General features: G+C 37.7%; 1 pseudogene; it reads left to right on the forward strand.

Annotated features, from left to right (window-relative positions):
• The first annotated feature begins 230 nt into the window (after nt 1-230).
• LOC123465984 lies at nt 231-21,090 on the forward strand (annotated as a pseudogene).

Here is a 21,090-nt window from a genome sequence, read left to right on the forward strand (position 1 = left end):
CTGGGAGGGATTGGGGGCAGGAGGAGAAGGGGACGGTAGAGGATGAGATGACTGGATGGCATCACTGACTCGATGGACGTGAGTCTGAGTGAACTCCGGGAGTTGGTGATGGACAGGGAGGCCTGGCATGCTGCAATTCATGGGGTCGCAAAGAGTCAAACATGGCTGAGTGACTGAACTGAACTGAACTGATGCTCTAAGTATCCAAATTTAAAAAAAAAAAAAAAAAAAAGAGTCACATGTCTCTAACTTTAAATCAAAAGCTAGAAATAATTAAGCTTAGTGAAGAAGGCATATTGAAAGCTGAAACAAGTCAAAAGCTATCCCTTTATACAAAATAGTCAAGCAGTTATGCAAAGGCAAAGTTATGGAAGAAAATTAAAAGTGATCCTCCAAGAAACACACAAATAATTAAGAGAGTGAAGCAACTTTATTTCTGATATGGAAAAATTTGAGTGAACTGGACAGAAGATCAAAGTAGTCACAACATCCCCTTAAGCCTAAATCTAATCCAGAGCAAGACCTAACTCTCTGTAATTCTATGAAGGCTGGCAGAGGTAAACAAACTGGAAGAAAAAAAAAAAAATGTTTGAAGCCAACAGAGGTTGGATCATGAGTTTCAAGTTATGAAGCCATCTCCATAACATAAAAGTACAATATGAAGCAACAAATGCTGATAAAGAAGCTGCAGCAAGTTACCCAGAAAATTTAGCTAATTTATGGAGGTGTCTACACGAAACAATAGATTTAGAATGTAGATGGCATAACAATTGTATACTAGAAGATGATACCATCTAGAACTATCGTAGCTGGGGAAGAGAAGTCAATGCCTGTCGTCAAAGCTTTAGAGGACAGGGAGACTCTCTTGTCAGGAACTAATGTAGCTGATGACTTTTAAGTTGAACTAATGCTCATTAACCATCTGAAAACCCTAGGGCCCTTAAGAATTATGTTCAGTGTACTCTACCTGTGCTTTATAAATGGAACAACAAAGCCTGAATGACAGAACATCTGTTTATAACATGGTTTACTGAACATTTTAAGTGTACTATTGAGATACACTATTTGGGGTGGGGGGGATATATATATATATATAAAACTTTCAAAAGAATTGTCAATCACTGGTCACCCAAGAGCTCTGATGGATATGTAGAAGGAGATTAATGTTGTTTTCTTACATGTTATCACACATCCATTCAGCAGCCCATGGATCAAGGAGTCATTTTGATTTTCAGGTCTTATTATTTAAGAAACACATTTCATAAGGTTGTAGCTGTCATAGAAAGTGATTATTTAGATTTGGGCAAAGTCAACTGAAAGCCTTCTGGAAAGGATTCCCCATCCTAGATGCCATTAAGAATGTTTGAGAAAAAAATAATGTTTGTGGTTTATGGGAAGAGGTCAAACTGTCACCATTAGCTAGAGTTTGAGAAAAGTTGATTCTAACTCTCATGGATGACTTTGAGGGATTCAAGACTTCAGAGGAAGAATTAATTGAAGAGGTGATAAACTATCAGAACTAGAATTAGACATGGAGCCTAAAGATGTAGCTGAATTGCTGCAATCTCATAAAAAAAAAAATGAACAGATGAGTTTCTTCTGGTGAATGAGCAAAGAAAGTGGTTTCTTGAGATGGAATCTATTCCTGGTGGAGATGCTATGAAGGCTGCTTGGATGACAATAAAGAATTTAAAGTATTGCATAAACTTATTATTAGTTAATAAACTAGTGGTAGAGTTTGAGAAAATTGACTCCAATTTGGAAAGAAGTTCTTCTGTCAGTAAAATGCTATTAAAGAGCACTAACTGCTTGCCTGGAAAATTCCATGGACAGAGGAGCCTGGTAGGCTACAGTTCTCGGGGTTGCAAAGAGTCAGACACTACTGAGCGACTTCACTTTCTTTCTTTTCTTTATGAACATACCTTTTATATGCACTTAGGAAACCAAAAAAATCCATGCAACTTGCTTCATTGAGATATTCATTTTATCATGGTAGTCTGGAACTGAACCTGCAATATTTCTAAGGTACCCCTGTACAAGTAAAAATTTGTCAGATGATACTACTAAAACACATGTGAATTAATTCAACCAAAAACATATAGCATCTTTTACTGAAAACCACTGAAAGAAGATCAAATAAATATAACTCGATGGAAAAAATTGATTTCACAAACATATTTTATGACTTTGATTAGTAAATTAGTTTATTCTGAAAATTAATAAAATGAGTTAAAAATATATATTAAAAGAAAATAGATAAAGAATAAATCAAGACATGTTAAGAAAACAAGATGAAGCCAAAATTTAAAGTAGTGACAAAGAATTTTCTATTTCTTAATCTTTGTAGATTAAAAACTGCTTCATTATATTTAACCCTAAAATTAATTTTTATATATTTTGGTTTTATATACCCTATTTCACAACAATTTTTTTAAAAAGCTGACAGTATAAATCTGAGGCTCATAGTGCTAAAGAATTGACAATTAAAACAGGATGTTTTACTATTTTACATATGGAACTCAGTAATTGTTACTCACTTTTTAAAATAAAATATATCTCCAGTCCAGGTTCTATGCAGGATACAGGAAGCTTGGGGCTGGTGCACTGGGATGACTCAGAGGGATGGTATGGGGAGGGAAGTGGGAGGGGGGTTCAGGATGGGGAACACGTGTACACCCATGGCAGATGCATGTTGATGTATGGCAAAACCAATACAATGTTGTAAAGTAAAAAAATAATAATAATAATAAAATTAAAAATTAAAAAAATAAATAGAATGTGTGTGTAATTTAGGAAATTTGGAGTACACAGAAAATATGTATAAATAAATAAAAATAATTAGAATCCAGGTTAAGCACCATGAACATCTTATACTTCTAGTCTTTTTCTCTGTGAATGTGTACATCAGTTTGTGAATGTGATTTTTTTTTTTTTTTTACAAAATTGCTACTTTATTTTATTATATATTCATTTCTGTTACACTTTTTCATTGACCATTGCAAATTTATTATTTGACGTGTTAGGAATTTTGCAAAACTATACTTTTAATTATGAAAAAGTATAGATGAGTAAAGTAACTAGCCTCCAACTAAAATAAATAAATTAAAAAAAAAAAACCTCTAAAAAAAAGAAAAAGTATAGCTGACATTGATGTACTTGGTCAAGCAATTATCTTTAGAAATAGCAATATTTTAGAAACTAAAACTTGAAAATATATCAGAGGTTACATTCCCTGAAAGATATATAATGCGCAGGAAGAATACATTTTTAGTAATCCAAAAAATAAAAGAGGAAGACGGGGAAAACATGTATCTGATGCACTAATGTCCCAATTGTCAACACTCGGCACCACAGCTGCCACTTTTATTTATTAGTTATTAAAATGAAGTGTAAAGGGCTTTTCTTAAGCAATTTCCTCACAAAAACTGGTCCCAATAATTTGCTAAAAGGACATATTTATTTCAACAATTACTGAGAGAGAAGATAGCATAGTGAACTTAATAGTACGACCAAACACTTTCTACATTTTTCTTTCTATCACAAAAACAGAATTTATTTTCAAAGCCAGAAAATATCTTGAGTAGCATTTCAAGGGAGAGGAAGGGGCCATTTCTTTAAGGTTGAGAACATCTTCCCTTGAGATTCACATCTTCTCCTCCAGCTATCTGGGGAGAACTACAGGCCTGGGTTTGACTCTGGTCTCCAGCAAGTAACTTTATAAATCCACCAATGCCAGTCATACTTGAGATTTCTCTAAATGTTGTTTTCAGACTGTGAAATATATTTCTGTTACTACCTAATTTGAGGAAATAGTAGGATGATATTTGCAATGTCATGGCAACTTACATCTCGGGATAACAATTTTGTTTTTCTTTCTTTCTTTCTTTACTGCTTTTTAATTGAAAAAAATAAATGATACTCAAACAAAGGGAGGAAAATTAAAATTTACTTAACACCTGCTATATGTCAGGCATTGAGTTGAGTTGTTTATACACACCGCTGCATTTAGTTCTCTGAGGATTTGGGAAAGGTTGTCCCATTTTAGAAGGAGACAGAAATTTCAGTACCTTGTTTTGCTTAAGGTCAAATTATCTAGTAATTCAACCAGAATCTCTTGGAACTGGTGACATTAATTCTCAAGCCAGCATCTTTTCAATGCTCTAGACCTCTTCCTCCAAGCTTTCTCCCTGAACTTCTAGTCTGACTCTCCTCTATAACTGACAACAAACGCTTTGTGAAACATTAGTGCGTGCATTGCAATATACATGTTTTAAGTGTTGTGGGTTTTGATGCTTAATTTTAAATTCCCTGTACAGAAAACTGCATCTAAATCAGAATTGACTTGATTATGCTTTACTCCTCAGTTAAAATAGTTATTCAAATGCTTTAATTGCATGTCATGTGGATTAGAAGATGGTACCAATTAAGTAGTTAGGATTTAGTTATACATATGATACAGAATTAGTTATATCACTATGGAAGAATAATATCTATATTATAATACAAATTTACAGATATAGATTGCATGAAATATGCATTGCAAATATTCAGTTTTGAGGATCAGCACAGATTTGTTGAATTTAAGGGGATGTGTGTGGAGAAGGAAATGGCAACCCACTCCAGTATTCATGCCTGCAAAATCCCATGGACCGAGGAGCCTGATGGGCTAAAGTCCCTGGGATCGCAAAAGGTCGGACACTACTGAGCAACTTCATTTCATTTCATTTCATTTCATGTGTTCGATTGGAAGAGCAAAGGAGCAAACATGAATTATATTTATAAGCCATTGAATTAAAATTAAACTGATAGCTCAATTCTTGGTAGAATCTAAATATTCTTTACTGAAATTTGGATATCATTTTCTTTATATTTTGTTGCAGAGATTTTTTTTTCCTTTTAAATAAAAGAATGTAAAGACTAATGCAAAGAAAAGATCTTTTATAGCAGGCTTTAGGAGATATTTAAATAATTTTGTTGTGATGATATGTTGTTCATCTAGAAGCACCAGTGGCAGTTTGCAGGAATAAAACTGAAAATTCTGTTTATTGATTCTGTCTTTATGAAGAAGCAAATGGAATAAAGTGTCTGATATTTTTAAAAAAGATGATACCATCATTTAAGCACCACAACATTTTTTTCGCCTCTTGATTCCCAGCAGGAAAAGGTCTCAAAAACATTATTATTTGGGAAGTTGAGGGGTGTTAGCATTTGAAAGCAAGAACATTTATACAAGAAAATTTCTACTTGAGTGACATGGGCATAAAGGCAGAGAAGAAGCTATTAAGGACTGATGGGTGATCCAAACAGAAAGCACAAAAGTTTAGGATTGTAAAGTAAATCAAAAGAAAAATATAAATTGAAGATGAAATATTGGGTTGGAAAAGTTGTGTTGGTCTTTGGAGCCAAGAAGTAGTACCTGGGTGACTAGATCTGCTATGTAAGGTAGAGTGGACCCTGTGCAGGAGCCAGGGTCTCCATCCCCATCTTGTAGTCCTGTCATACCAGGCCTTATTAATTAAAGGTGGTGTTGGCCCTGCTATGATGTCACAATCTAACATAAAAGCACTTTTGATTGACAAGTTGTTCAGAAGTTAATATATATGCATAAAATTTCAAGTACAAAAAAATGATAAGATGTTATGAGTCTTATATATAACTACCTTTGGTAAGTGAAAAAAATGCACAATCTAAAAGTTATGTTTCATTCAGTGGACAAATATGAGTGCTTAAGCCCAATACACAGTATCTCAGACAACTCTGAGAAATTATTCTGAAAAGGAGGGGGTGGAAGATGTTGAGATTTGAACACGGGCTTCTGTAGGGGCCATTATTTCATCATTAACAGTGATTTTCCATTCTCTGACATTCATTTAATTGGGGGTAAATGGGTTACTTTTAATCAGATTCCATGAGAATATATTTGACAGATACTGTGGGAGTCTATTAGTATTATTTGCTTCTTCTAACAAAGTGTAAAGCAGAATTTTACTTTTGTTATTCAATTAATATTCTCTAACTGCAATGGAATATCATTCTCCCATGTATTCTCACATAGTATTGCATAAGTAAATTTTTTTTGAGAATGAAGGATAAAGTCTCAATTTTGTTTAGTTTTGCCTAAATAAGAATAACAGAAACATAAATTTAAATCAATATTTGACAACACCTCTGTTAAAAGGGGATCCTTAACTATGATTTTCCAGGTGTGAAACACCAGCTGCTTTAAATAAAATAACTGTGACACACTTTGAATCAAAGAAAACCATGCTGCTGCTAACTTGCTTCAATCGTGTTCAACTCTATGTGACCCCATAGATGGCAGCCCACCAGGCTCCGCTGTCCCTGGGATTCTCCAGGCAAGAACACTGGAGTGGGTTGCCATTTCCTTTACCAATGCATGAAAGGGAAAACTGAAAGTGAAGTCACTCAGTTGTGTCCGACTCCTAGTGACCCCATGGACTGCAGCCTATCAGGCTCCTCCGTCCATGGGATTTTCCAGGCGAGAGTACTAAAGTGGGTTGCCATTCCCTTCTCTGAAAGAAAACCATAGACACAGACAAATAAATGTTTGTCTACTGTATGAGAAACTGTAGGGAAATTTTCAAATTTTAAATTCATATAATTGGAGAACCCATGCCATTTATGTCATTTTCCTGTGTGATAATGGAGAACTACAAATTAAAATGCTTAATTTTTAGTCTTACTAAGTTCTAAAAGTCTGTGATTCTGGTTTTAAGCAGTACACAATGCAACTCAAAAGTAACTACTGTATTTTATAGTTTTTGGGTTTTTTTTTTTAAGACTAATTATTCCTGTGGCATTTCTCTTGTCCTAATGTGTCTAGGAACACTGTTCTCACTCTGAAAACAGTATATTGACTGGTACAAAAGGATATTGATTGAAAAAAGGTAGTGTTTTATAAGAATGAAGTTGAGAGGCCTACAGATTAGATAGAAATCTTCCCTGTAGGATTTGAATTTCTCAATGAGTGCATGGGGGTCATATGAATCAAGAATATCTAAGGTAAAGTATATATTTGTGGAAATCAGTTATTTCTATCAAAATTGCTGTTTGGGGGAAAAAAATCTTTATTTGAAAGTTAATCACTGTAAGAACACATATATGGATTGCTTATCCTATTTTTATTTGGTAAGCATTTAAAATAATTAAATCAATTGAAGTCAATTGCTGAGTTTAATCATTTCTAGGAAATAGCATTATCTCCTAGTTCCTATCTTTCCATAAATGGAGTCAAATGATAAGCAAATTATTAAAGACCTTATGTCAACAACATAGGTAGAAATAGGCCGACTGAGTTTTCATCCTATGACTTGACTGAATTATCCTGGTGCTCCATGACAAACTAGTCCTGAGGCTCCAAAACTGTTCAATAAACTTAGGGCATAAAAATATTCATCCATCCATCAGATCATTTCATGTCACTCCTAAGATTATCAAATGAGAGGATAACTCTATTTAAAAGCTTAATCCTATTATGGATCTAGGTTAGCTGATATTTTAATACTTTTCAAAATGAAACATTACAGTGATCTTTTGTCATGTAAGATAGGATAAAACATTTCAGGATATCTGAAGTTTGGGCCATAAATATCAATTTTACAAGACTGAAGAACATTAATGAATATTAAATTGAATAGATGTCCTCTTCACAAACAAAATCAAGATTAGTGTTTGGTGGATTAACTGAAAAGGTTTGTTAAAGTAAAAATGTAAGTAAAAATCATCTATATATCCCTTATTAAAAAAAAAAAAAGTAAAATTGCATAGCTGTTACATAGTTACATAACTGGGGTTTCTCAGGTGGCTCAGTGGTAAAGAATCTGCCTGCCAATGCAGAAGCCACAGGAGACACGGATTCAATCCCTGAGTGGGGAAGATCCCCTGGATGAGAAAATGGCAACCCACCCCAATATTCTTGCCTGACAAATCCCATGGACAGAGGAGCATGATGGTCTATAGCCCATGAGGCCGCAAAGAGTCAGACATGACTGAGCATATGCGCACTCATGACATTCACTAAGCTTTAAATGACACACACTTTCTTTGAATAGGGAACTTCCAGTTGGAGTTATTTGCCATCCTGTTTAGACCATCTATGGGCTTCCCTTGTGTCTCAGCTGGTAAAGAATCTGCCTGCAATGTGGGAGACCTGGGTTCGATCCCTGGATTGGGAAGATCCTCTAGAGAAGGGAAAGGCTGCTGGGGCTAAGTCGCTTCAGTCGTGTCCGACTCTGTGCGACCCCATAGACGGCAGCCCACCAGGCTTCCCTGTCCCTGGGATTCTCCAGGCAAGAACACTTGAGTGGGTTGCCATTTCCTTCTCCAGTGCATGAAAGTGAAAAGTGAAAGTGAAGTTGCTCAGTCATGTTCGACTCTTCGCTATCCCATGGACTGCTCCCCACCAGACTCCTCCATCCATGGGATTTTCCAGGCAAGAGTACTGGAGTGAGGTGCCATTGCCTTCTCCGAGGGAAAGGCTACCCACTCCAGTATTCTGGTCTGAAGAATTCCATGGACTGGATAGTCCGTGGGGGTCTCAAAGTGGGCAATGGCACCCCACTCCAGTACTCTAGCCTGGAAAATCCCATGGACGGAGGAGCCTGGTAGGCTGCAGTCCATGGGGTCGCTGAGGGTCGGACACAACTGAGCGACTTCACTTTCACTTTCACTTAGACCATCTATGATTTGTACTCTTTTCATTTTAGTTTCTTTAAATTTAAAATAAACGTAGCTATTTATTAAAAAAATAAAAGCACCCTGAGATGCAAATTCTTCTAAACACTAACACTATTTAATCCAGTCTTTATATTTTCTTCATTTTATTCAACAGTATTTTTGTAAATATTTCCTAACTTTTTTGTACCTTTCCAAAAACGCAGTATAGTTTTCATGTAACTCATTTTATATTTGTACTCAATAGATTTACATAATATTTAATTAAATTTTCCAATTAATACTACCTTCAAAATAGCTAGACTTCCCTGGTGGCTCAGACTGTAAAGTGTCTGCCAACAATGCGAGAGACCTGGGTTTGATCCATGGATTGGGAAGATCCTCTGGAGAAGGAAATGGCAACCCACTCCAGTACTCTTGCCTGGAAAATCCCATGGACAGAAGAGCCTGGTAGGCTACAGTCCATGGGGTCGCAAAGAGTCCAACATGACTGAGCAACTTCACCTTCACATTCAAAATAGCTATCTTTCTACAAAATCATTTTCCTTATTATTCCATACATGCAGGACTATCTTCAAAAGTCTCATGCATTTAAAGATGGGCATGTAAGCAAATTCTCCTCAACAGAATATAAGATAAAATGTGTTGATTACTTCCCACCCTGGCCTATTGGACTTCCCAGGTAACGGGCTCTGTGTCCTTGTTCACTATTTTCAGACTGATACAATAAGGACTAGAGCAATGTTTAAGTTCACATGCTGAAAAGAGAATTCCTTCTCTTTACGTAGATCCCTAAAGACCTAATGGAAAAGTACTCTCTCTCAACTGGGAACTACTCACCTTAGAGCATGAAAAACAACTTCTGTTGGTTTGCACACTAAATTTCATCAATCATAATACAGAAATGAGTATCTTGATTTAAGCAGCTGCTTTAACAAAAACTTACAGTATTTAGCATTGGTTTAATAGTCATGCTGTAGCTACAAATAGCAAGCATACAGACACTTCAAACTGTCAAGGTAAAATATTTGATGAAACTACAACCTGTGGTTTCTAGAAAGGCAGACCTAGTGCCCCCAGCCAAGCCTATAGTTCAAGGAGAAAAACTTGTGAAGAGCCAGAAAATTAGTGTGTGCTGCTTGCTGCTCCATGCTATAAGCAAAACCTTACAAGAAGGGACAAGCTTTGCCTCCTTTGCAGGCAAACAAAAAGAGAGTTCATAAATACAGAGCCAAGTCTTGGAAAAGCCAACAGATCCTGTACTTCAAACAGTAAGAGAGTAAGTTGTACAAAACTCTTTGAAATAACTTCTTCACTACTGGTGCATTCCTATATAAATGTTCTAAGCTTTCAAGGCAAAAAAAGAAAACACAGTTCATTTTTCTTAAAAGAGTATGTTGCCCACTTCTTTAGAGGCTAGGATGAAGAGTGACAACTGGAGTCCAAGGAGCCCACATACAAAATTTAGGGAAGCACTTACTCTCTGCACATGGAGGTCACCAGATGGCCAATACTGAAATCAGATTGATTATATTCTTTGCAGCCAAAAATGGAGAAGCTCTATACAGACAGTAAAAACAAGACTGGGAACAGACTGTGATTCAGATCATGAACTCCTAATTGCAAAACTCAGACTCAAATTGAAGAAAATAGGTAAAACCACTTGACCATTCAGACAGGACCTAAATCAAATCCTTTAGGATGATACAGTGGAAGTGACAAATAGATTCAAAGGATTAGATCTGATGGACAGAATGCCTAGGGAACTAAAGGCAGAGGTTCATAACATTGTACAGGAGATGGTGACCAAAACAATCTTCAAGAAAAAGAACTGCAAGAAGGCAAAATGGTTGTCTGAGGAGGCTTTACAAATAGCTGAGAAAAGAAGAGAAGTGAAAGGCAAAGGAGAAAAGGAAAGATAAACCCATCTAAAAGCACAGTTCCAAAGAATAGCAAGGAGAGATAACAAAGCTTTCTTAAGTGTACAATGAAAAAAAAAAATAGAATAAAACATTAGAATGGTTAGGACCAGAGATCTCTTCAAGAGAACTGGAGATACCAAAAGAACATTTCACACAAAGATGGGCATAATAAAGGACAAGAAAAAAAAAAAAAGCAGAAGATATTAAGAGGTGGCAGGAATACACAGAAGAACTGAACAGAAAAGGTCTTCAAGACCAGATAACCATGATGGTGTGACACTCACTTAGAGCCAGACATCCTGGAGTGTGAAGTCAAGCAGGCCTTAGGAAGCATTAATACAAACAAAGCTAGTGGAGGTGGCGGAATTTTAGCTGAGCTGTTTCAAATCCTAGAAGGAGATTCTGTTAAAGTGTTGCATTCTATATGCCAACAAATTTGGAAAATTCAGCAGTGGCCACAAGACTCAAAGAGGCTAGTTTTCATTTCAATCTCAAGGAAGGCAATGCCAAAGAATGTTCAAATTATCACACAATTGAGTTCATTTCACAAGCTAACAAGATAATGCTCAAAATCTTTCAAGTTGGGCTTCAAGAGTATGTTAACTGAGAACTTCCAGAGGTATAAGGTGGATATAGAAAAGGCAGAGGAATCAGAGATCAGATTGTCAACATCCACTGGATCATAGAAAAAGTAAGAGAATTCCAGAAAAAAATATCTGCTTCATTGACTATGCTAAAGCCTTGTGTGGATCACAACAAACTGTGGGAAATTCTTAAAGAGATGGGAATCCCAGACCACCTTACTTGCCTCCTGAGAAACCTGTAAGTCAAGGGTAGAAGCAACAGTTATAACTGGACATGGAATAATCCACTGGTTCAAAATTAGGAAAGGAATACTCCACGGGTGTATATTGTCAACCGGCAAATTTAACTTATATGCAGAGTACATCATACAAAATGCCAGGCTGGATGAAGCACAAGCTGGAATCAAGATTGCTGGTAGAAATATCAATAACCTCAAATATTCAGGTGACAAATATGCTTTCTACCCTTATTGGCAGAAAACAAAGAGGAACTAGGGCTTCCCTGGTGGCTCAGATGGTAAAGAATGTGCCTGCAATGAGGGTCATAGATTTTTCCCAGGGTTGGGAAGGTCCCCTGGAGGAGAGCATGGCAGCCCACACCACTTTTCTTGTCTAGAATCCCCATTGACAGAGGAACCTGGGGAATACAGTCCATGGGGTCACAAAGAGACAGACATCAATGATCAGCTAAGCACAGCACAAAGAGGAACCAAAGAGCCTCTTGAAGAGAGTGAAAGAGAAGAGTGAAAAGCTTGCTTGAAACACAACAGTCAAAAACTTAAGACCATGGCATCTGGTCCCATCACTTCATGGCAAATCAGTTCAGCTGAGTTTAGTCACTCAGTCGTGTCTGACTATGTGTGAACTGATGGACTGCAGCACCCCAGGCTTCCCTATCCATAACCAACTCCCACAGCTTACTCAAACTCATGTCCATAGAGTTGGTGATGACATCCAACCATCACATCCTCTGTCATCCCCTTTCCCTCCCGCCCTCAATCTTTACCAGCATCAGGGACTTTTCAAATGAGTTACTTCTTTGCATCAGGTGGTCAAAGTATTGGAGTTTCAGCTTCAGCATCAGTCCTTCCAATGAACATTCAGGACTGATGTTCCATAAGATTAACTGGTTGGATCTCTTTGCAGTTCAAGGGACTCTCAAGAGTCTTCTCCAACACCGCAGTTTAAAAGTATCAATTCTTCAGTGCTCAGCTTTCTTTACAGTCCAATTTTCATTTCAATACATGACTACTGGAAAAACCATAGCTATGACTACATGGACCTTTGTTAGCAAAGTAATGTCTCTGCTTTTTAATATGCCATCTAGGTTGGTCATAGCTTTTGTTCATAGGAACAAGCATCTTTTAATTTCATGGCTGCAGTAAACATCTGCAGTGACTTTGGAGCCCAATAAAATAAAGTCTGTCACTGTTTCCATAGTTTCCCCATCTATTGCCCATGGAATGATAGGACCAGATGACAAGATCTTTGTCTTCTGAATGCTGGATTTTAAGCCAACCTTTTCACTCTCCTCTTTCACTTTCATCAAGAGACTCTTTCATCAAGTTCTTCTTTGCTTTCTGCCATAAGGGTGGTGTCATCTGTGCATCTGAGGTTATTGATATTTCTCCCAGCAAACTTGATTCCAGTCTGTTCTTCATCCAGCCTGGAATTTCTCATAATGTACTCTGCATGTAAGTTAAATAAGCAGGGTGACAATATACAGCCTTGATGTACTCCTTTCCCAGTTTGGAACCAGTCCATTGTTTCATGTCTCAATCTAACTGTTGCTACTTGGCCTGTGTACAGATTTCTCAGGAGGCAGGTCAGGTGGTCTGGTATGCCCATCTCTTTAAGAATTTTCCACAGTTTGTTGTGATCCACACAGTCAAAGGCTTTAGCATAATCAATAAAGTAGAAGTAGATGTTTTCCTGGAATTCTCTTGCTTTTTTGGTGATCCAATGTATGTTGGGAATTTGATCTCTGGTTCCTCTGCCTATTCTAAATCCAGCTTGAACATCTGGAGATTCATGGTTCACATACTGCTGAAGCCTGGTTTGGAGATTCTGAGCATTACTTTGCTAGCGGGTGAGATGAGTGCTATATGAGGTCATTTGAGCATTCTTTGTTATTGCCTTTCTTTGAGATTGGAATGAAAACTGATCTTTTCCAGTCCTGTGGCCATTGCTGAGTTTTTCAAATTTGCTTTCATATTGAATGCAACACTTTTACAGCATCATCTTTTAGGATTTGAAATAGCTCAACTGGAATTTTATCACCTGCACTAGCTTTGTTCATAGTGATGCTCCCTAAGGCCCACTTGACTGCATTCCAGGATATCTGGCTCTAGGTGAGTGATCACATCATCTTGTTATCGGGGTCATGAAGATCTTCTTTGTATAGTTCTTCTGTGTATTCTTGCCACTTCTTAATATCTTCTGCTTCTGTTAAGTCCATACCATTTCTGTCCTTTATTGTGCACATATTTACATGAAAATTTCCCTTGGTATCTTTAATTTATGCCCTGAGCGCCTACCTCTTCCCAGAGAATTTACCAGGTCTCTGAATCAGAGTGCCTCTGCTTCTTCCTACTCAATTCCCATTTTTTCCCAGGGGTTGTCATAATACTAAAGCTATTCTGTTCTCATTTAAAACATATTGGGGTTTTTTTTTTTTCTCATTTGAATCAATAGCTATAGTTTTCTTCAGGTAACCATTCAAGACTGCTTCCCCTTTATTATGTGTGTGTATATATATATATATATATATATATATATATATTCTAGATAGTTAAACACATGTACAAAGAAGCTTGGAGATGGCAATGGCACCCCACTCCAGTACTTTTGCCTGGAAAATCCTATGGACGGAGAAGCCTGGTAGGCTGCAGTCCATGGGGTTGCTAAGAGTTGGATACGACTGAGCGACTTGACTTTCACTTTTCACTTTCATGCATTGGAGAAGGAAATGGCAACTCACTCCAGTGTTCTTGCCTGGAGAATCCCAGGGACGGGGGAGCCTGGTGGGCTGCCGTCTATGGGGTCGCACAGAGTCAGACACGACTGAAGTGACTTAGCAGCAGCAGCACAAAGAAGCTATAATGTGATATGAGGGGACCTATTACTTTTAGTGGTTTGATCTTAAGAAGCACATCATACACAGTGTCTCAGAGGAAAAAATGTACCAGATGTAAGTCTGAACAAAACTCTGACCTCATCTGACTTCACCTATGTAAGGCTCTGGAATACCACAAGTGATTTTTTCTTTCTTTCTTTTTTTTTTTTTTTTTAAGATTACTGGCCAGATGGAGATCTCACCTTTATAATGACAGTCTCTAACTATAAATAAGTTTGACTCACATATGACCACTCTAAACTTCAACTCCTTTTGCTTTGGTTCCTATAACAGAAATGTTTTTTCTTTTATCTCTCTCCTTTCCATTTCTCTTCTTTATTCCTGCTGCAGAAAACACTGAACCTTTGCAAGATGGCCTGTGGGAATTTACTACACTCAATGAAACTCCTGGCTAGTATTTCCTCTCCCTACTTATTTAGCAAAACAGATCACTTGCCAAATTTGAATCCTACCTTCAGCTGAACCCCTTGTCCACTAATGACCTTAGCCCACCTCCCCACCCAATATATCAGTGGAGATGCCTTTGGTTCCAAAGATAGAACAAAAAGTGATACAGTTAAGTCATGCTAACACCTCCCTCCCCATTCTCCAAATGGGGTTCATGGACAGAAAAGTAAAAGACTACATCTGGCTCCAAATCTGATAGAATGTAGGTCCAGACATTTCCTCTCGAATTCTAATTTGACCTTTCAATATGTCTTTCAATTTTTAAGTTCATATCCCACCAGCCTGTTGATTTCAGTGGTAAAACAGTGTTTCCCACTTGGGCTCTGGCAGAAAACTACCAAAAAAGTAACCTATTCACCCCCACTTCAATTACATGGCACTCTCTCAGACAAGTACTGAGGCCAGGAGGTGTGAATGCAATGCTCTGATTGGCCAGGGCTGGATCATGCCCTGAATGTACCACTGTGGTACATTCAAACAACCCTATCAACATCATATAGAATGAATTCCTCCCAGAAAAGATGCTTTGGTAAGGGAGGAGAAAAAACAATATGTTGTAAATGAGAGAGAAGAAAATGTACTTGGAAATCAGAAGCAACAGCCACTCATTGGCTATCGAATATCCCCACACACATTTTCTGAATGTGACTATTTTAAACGTCCTATTCATATAAACAAACAAGTCTTATAAAATCCAAGTCAAAGTTCCCCACTTCCTAAAGGAAATTATTTTATCCTTGTTGCCTTCACCTTTAAATTAAGGACCACTGAATCATAACCCTTCCTATTTTTATGAGCTGCAGAGTGTCTCTCCATGAACAGTTCTTGTAAGCAAGTAATAGTTTCCTTTTATGGTTAGAAATTAAGTCTGGAAAAGGCTAAATACTTTCACAAGGGAATTATAGAGAATTAATAGAAGATTTAGAATTCCTAGCCCAGCTTCCCTAACTCCATTATCTGATCAGTTAACTTTTTCGATATTCTGATCATATTGGGAATTATATTCAATTCTACTTCCTGAGAGTCATGATTCAGTAGAGTACAATGTGCAGAACCTCAATACTATCTTTTCCTGAACCGAACTGGGGTCTAAGAATAAAACATGCTAACATAAACAAATGACTAATTCCTGAATAAAATGTATGGTCTCTATGCTGATCCCAGTCTCTTGGTTTTTCAATGCTTATCACAGTGGTATTAGAAATTATTTTCAAAAGAATCAATTGATGGGACCTTCCTGATAGTCCAGTGGTTAAGACTTCATTCTTCCACTGCAGGGGCTTCGGGTTCAATCCTTGTTCAGTGAACTAAGATTCCATATCCTGTGCTGCTGCTGCTGCTAAGTCACTTCAGTCGTGTCTGACTCTGTGTGACCCCATAGACGTCAGCCCACCAGGCTCCCCTGTCCCTGGGATTCTCCAGACAAGAACACTAGAGTGGATTGCCATTTCCTTCTCCAATGCATGAAAGTGAAAAAGTCAAAGTGAAGTCGCTCAGTCGTGTCTGACTCTTAGTGACCCCATGGACTGCAGCCTACCAGGCTCCTCCAAATAAAAAAAATAATGATTGATAATAGTCTATATAATTTTTCCACAATAAGCATGTAATATATTTCAAGAGAAGTTCTGAAGCAAATCCCAAAGCACCCAAAATAGTCACAAGGGAACTTAAAGTAATACAATACGGATGTCTGAGAGAAAAATACATTTCGTTATGTGTTGTGTTGTTAATTTTAGGATACAGCCTGTCATTAAAAAAAAAAAAAAAAAAAAACCGGAACAGGTGAGCGGTCCATCATTAGCCAAAGAAAATATCTTTTTGTGGCATTTATATTCTCATTAAATTCCATCTGCAAGGCTGCCATCTGAAAAGCCCATTCATCTTCAGGAGAGCCACAACCTTATCACCATAGAGATTAGCCTGCAAATTAGACTTAATCTATTGAGGGATACTTGGGAGAAGACAATGTTTTGACCCAGATGCAGACCATCAAGAAATGTTCTGACCTGCATTACAAAGATTGAAAATCTATGCATTTTCCCTTTAAATATCGATTGCAAGTGATTTTCTCTGCAAAGCGATTGAATTAAAAAGTCAGAGAGTACACAAAAAGGTTTCATAAAAAGAGTACAGAGGCAGTGCACCTTGAGGGTAGAAAAATTGTCACAAATTGTTCCCTACTCTCAAAATGACTATTTTATCAATGTGCTTGTAAAGGATCTATACTTTCAATTCATTTCTTTTTCAGATATTCTAAATTCTGTGATCAAGTCTAACTTCTCTAGGGCAGTGATGATAGCAAATTGCCTTCATAATATCTCCACATTTTGCCTTGTTTCTAAAGTGTTAACTCTTTTTCACAGGAAATAATTTGCATATATTCTGTATATGAAATGATGTCCTAAGTGATTGCAATACAGAGACATATGAGAGCCATTTCGGCCCTGGTGGATGAATAGTCCAGTGAAGAGGAAGGCATAAGGACAGTCAAGCTTCACAAAAGGCAAAATGCAATAAATATTCAAATGAAAGTAGAAGCTTAACACTAACTGGGACATCTGAGCATTTTCTTGGATACACATTTTTTAAATATTCTTCTTTCAGCATCTGTTAGGTTGGCAAATTGCAACTATATAAACAGCAACTACAAAAACTGAACAAGAGAGAAAAGGGAGAGATGGATGCTGGAAAGTAGCAGATTTGGATTTGAACACCTGTTGTTCAGTCGCTAATTCATGTCCAGCTCTTTGGGACCCCATGGACTGCAGCACACCAGGCGGCACTGCAGGAGTCCTTCACTGTCTCTTGAAGTTTGCTCAGGAGAGTCGGTGATGGTCTCTCACCATCTCGTTCTCTGCAACCCTCTCCTCCTTATGTAGGAGGATATAAATAAATTGCTCATTTTCTTTTTCCTTCCCCCTCCCATGCCCTTTCAAGTCTATATGTCCTTTTTGCTAGAAATATAGCCAAAGGTTTCCCTCTTTCCAGGGAGTGCTTGGCAGTGTCTCCAGGGTAGTTCTTGACCTGCATTCTCACCGCATCGCTGCACCACTGTGACCACCCACCGACCCTGGTAGCCCTTTAGATTGAGTGCAAACTCTCTCTCTTTGACAATCCATCACAAGCTGCTATAAATGACCCCACCATCTGGTCTCCTTTTTCCTTCTTTTCTCTTATAATCAACTTACATGAATTTGCTCACTGTTTTCTCATTGGAAACATTATGCTTCACCCAAAATTAAACACTTTTTCTAATATCCATCTTAAGCCTGCCATACTTGCTATTTTCTTAAAATCAGTGAATCATGTCTTTTAATTTGTCCTTGAAATTTACATCTGCTCTATAAAGCCCTTGCTGAACTGAGAGTTGTCCACAAATTCCTCTTAAAATCTTCCTGAGCTGAATTTGAGATTATCAGGGCCCAGTCACGTAATGCATGTTCTCCCTTGATGTATAAAATGTTAATAATTCATATATTTATGCTGCAGTATTGGAGTGACTACTACATGATGGGCTTTGTTCTAAGCATAAGGGACATAGCACTGAACAAAACAAAGCTCTATTCTCATGCAGAGAGAAAGGAGAGACAGACAACAAGCCTGTAAGCAAATATATAAATAAGTACTGTGATGAAATATAAAGCAAAGTAAGGGGAGAATGATTAAAGGTCTGTCTGGCAAGGTGACATTTGAGTGAAAACATGAAAGAAGTAAAGAAGTAAAGCATGCTAATATTTGTGGGAGGAGAATTTAGAAAGAAAGAACAGCAATGTAAAGACTGAACGCAAGAGCTTGCTTGAGTGTGGCTGGAGAAGAATTGGGAAAAGTTAGTGGTGGGAATGCAGCAACAGCTAACTCAGGACCTACCTGGTAGGAAAAGTAATGGTTTGGGATGTCACTGAGAGAGAGGCGAATCCATCTGAGACTTTGCAACAAAAATAAAATGGCCTGATTTTAGGGGGAAAAAATCAAACTGAAGTTGACACACAAATTCCAAATCTCTTACTAGACTATGCTGAGATAGCCCAGCATTTTTCAGGCTCACATTCCTCCTTTAAAAATGAGGGAATAATAACTGCTATGTCAAGTTGAGAAAATTAAATGAGGACTTACCAGAATGGTTAACATGCAATGAACACTTTATTGAAAGTACTAAACCTTATTGTATGTACATTTGTCAATATTAGCTTTATCTCTCTCCATAATAATGTTTTTTATTGGGACCACATCTAAATAACTGTGGACACTTCGGCTAGATGCCAAAGATAACCACTTCTTCATGCTTTATGTATGTCTTTTGTCATCTCAAGCAAAATCCTCTAAATATTTGGATTTAAGAGAAAGTTGAAAAACCAAGTATAGTTCTGACCTGTTGTGAATAGTGACTTGACCTATTTTATATGGTTTTAGTGGCACTATTCATGTCTTTACTTTTTATTGTAAATGTATTCATAAACATATCTTAAGGGAAACAGACATGAAGAATCTTTGTCTTACGCTCACTGATTAATTCTCAAATAGAGTTTACTTAAAAACATTATGTAAAATGTCAACCCTTTGAAGAGTATTTTGGTGGAAGTTTGAAGCCAGGAGGAAAAAGCATAATAAATTTGAATTATTTAATCCTACCTAATTTTTTTCACTGAAACTCAAACATGGTTTTTTAATTATACTGTAAGACTACATGTATATAATGGGGACTTGTTTAACATTTTCTAAAACTATGATTCAGGGACTTCCCTGGTGGTGCAGTGGTTAAGACTGCTTCCAGCGCTGTGTATGTGGGTTCAACCCCTGGTCTGGATGGTAACTAAGATCCCACATGCTGCATCATGTGGTCCCAAGGTAAAGAAGCAAAATAAAGCCACAAAAATCAGGCATCAGGGAGCAAGGTATGTGGGACCAGAGCAGCTGCAAGGTTAAGAGCCTGTGAGGCATATATCAAATGGAGTGTCACCTGCTGCTTGAGTCAGGCTTTTTCATCACCATCTTAGCTGTAATGAAGAGGGAGAGAAGACAAAGTAATTTCCCTCTGCTCTATGTGGTTTAACATTCCTACCATGAATTTGTCAAGAGAATCTTCACTCTTAGCCCAGGCAACCGTAGCAGTGGCCCCAGAGCCCCAAGGAACAGGGTGAAGTGATGACATTCTGTGGCTTTTAAAAGTCTGAAAAAATTAATTCAGTGCTATCATACCTCTGCTTAAAATCCTGAAGCTCACAGGACATGAGGTCCTCCTTACTTCACATTTAGTTAACAGTAAAGAGGAAAACAGTTTTAGCAGATTTCTCCTCCTAGCATTGCCTGACTTGGTGGTACCTGAGGAGGCTGCTTTCTAGGCTGTCCTGTGAAGAGCAGCTTCAATTTCCTCCTCTCCTCAGTATATCAGCCCACATCCAACCCACCAGGACTCTGCCTTTGGGTAGAACACCCTGCTCCTCTGAGGTACATCCTACATTCTGCTGGAATCTCTGCTCTCTCCAGCAACATTTCTTTTTTTTTTTTTTTCTGTTAAAGTAATCCACCATTGCCTGTAGCAGCAATCTTAAAACTTTCAGTTGCCTTAAAGCTTTGAAATTGAAACATCCCCCTTTAATTTTAGCAAATTAAACACTAACTTGATGAGTAGAAGAGAGGTCTGCAGACATTCTGCACAACACAGTCAGGTTTTATAAGTTTGCCATCTCACCTTCTCTTTTCAGATACCACAGAGGCTGCCCTTCCATGTGGGGTCTCATTGCTGCAAAGACTCTGTGACAGGCAGAGGTCTCACATGTCTCCCAAGATTCCCTGTCCCCCACATAATCCCCAAGGATGTGACTATGTAGGTTTTACTTGTATGATAGGTTTATTTTATGGGATTGTTTACTTTAGGAAAGGGAGTTTGTCTGAGTGCCTAACATCTAATCACATGAGAAAAGCAGAGATTTTTCTCTGACTCCTGGGAGAAAGGAAAATGAAAGATTTAAATCATGAGAAGGATTTAGTGAGCTATTGCTGACTTGAAGATGAAGGGACCCACTGGCAAGAATGTAAGCGGTCTCTAGAAGCTGAGAGCAGCCCTCTTCTGACAGCCTTCAGGGAACTGGGTCCTCAGTCCCACAACCATGAGGAATTGAACTTTGTCAACAAGAAGAATGAGCTTGGGAATGGGCTTTTCTCTGGAGCCTCCAAACAAACCATGCTGGCACCTGATTTCAGCTTTGTGGTACCCCAGCCAGAAAACTCAGTCATAGCTCAAGAACTGTCAGAAAATAATGGGTATTTTAAAGTACTAAGTTTGTGGCAATGTGTCACACAGAAATAG

This window comes from Bubalus bubalis, chromosome 7, assembly GCF_019923935.1.
Source record: "Bubalus bubalis isolate 160015118507 breed Murrah chromosome 7, NDDB_SH_1, whole genome shotgun sequence".
Taxonomy (NCBI): domain Eukaryota; kingdom Metazoa; phylum Chordata; class Mammalia; order Artiodactyla; family Bovidae; genus Bubalus; species Bubalus bubalis.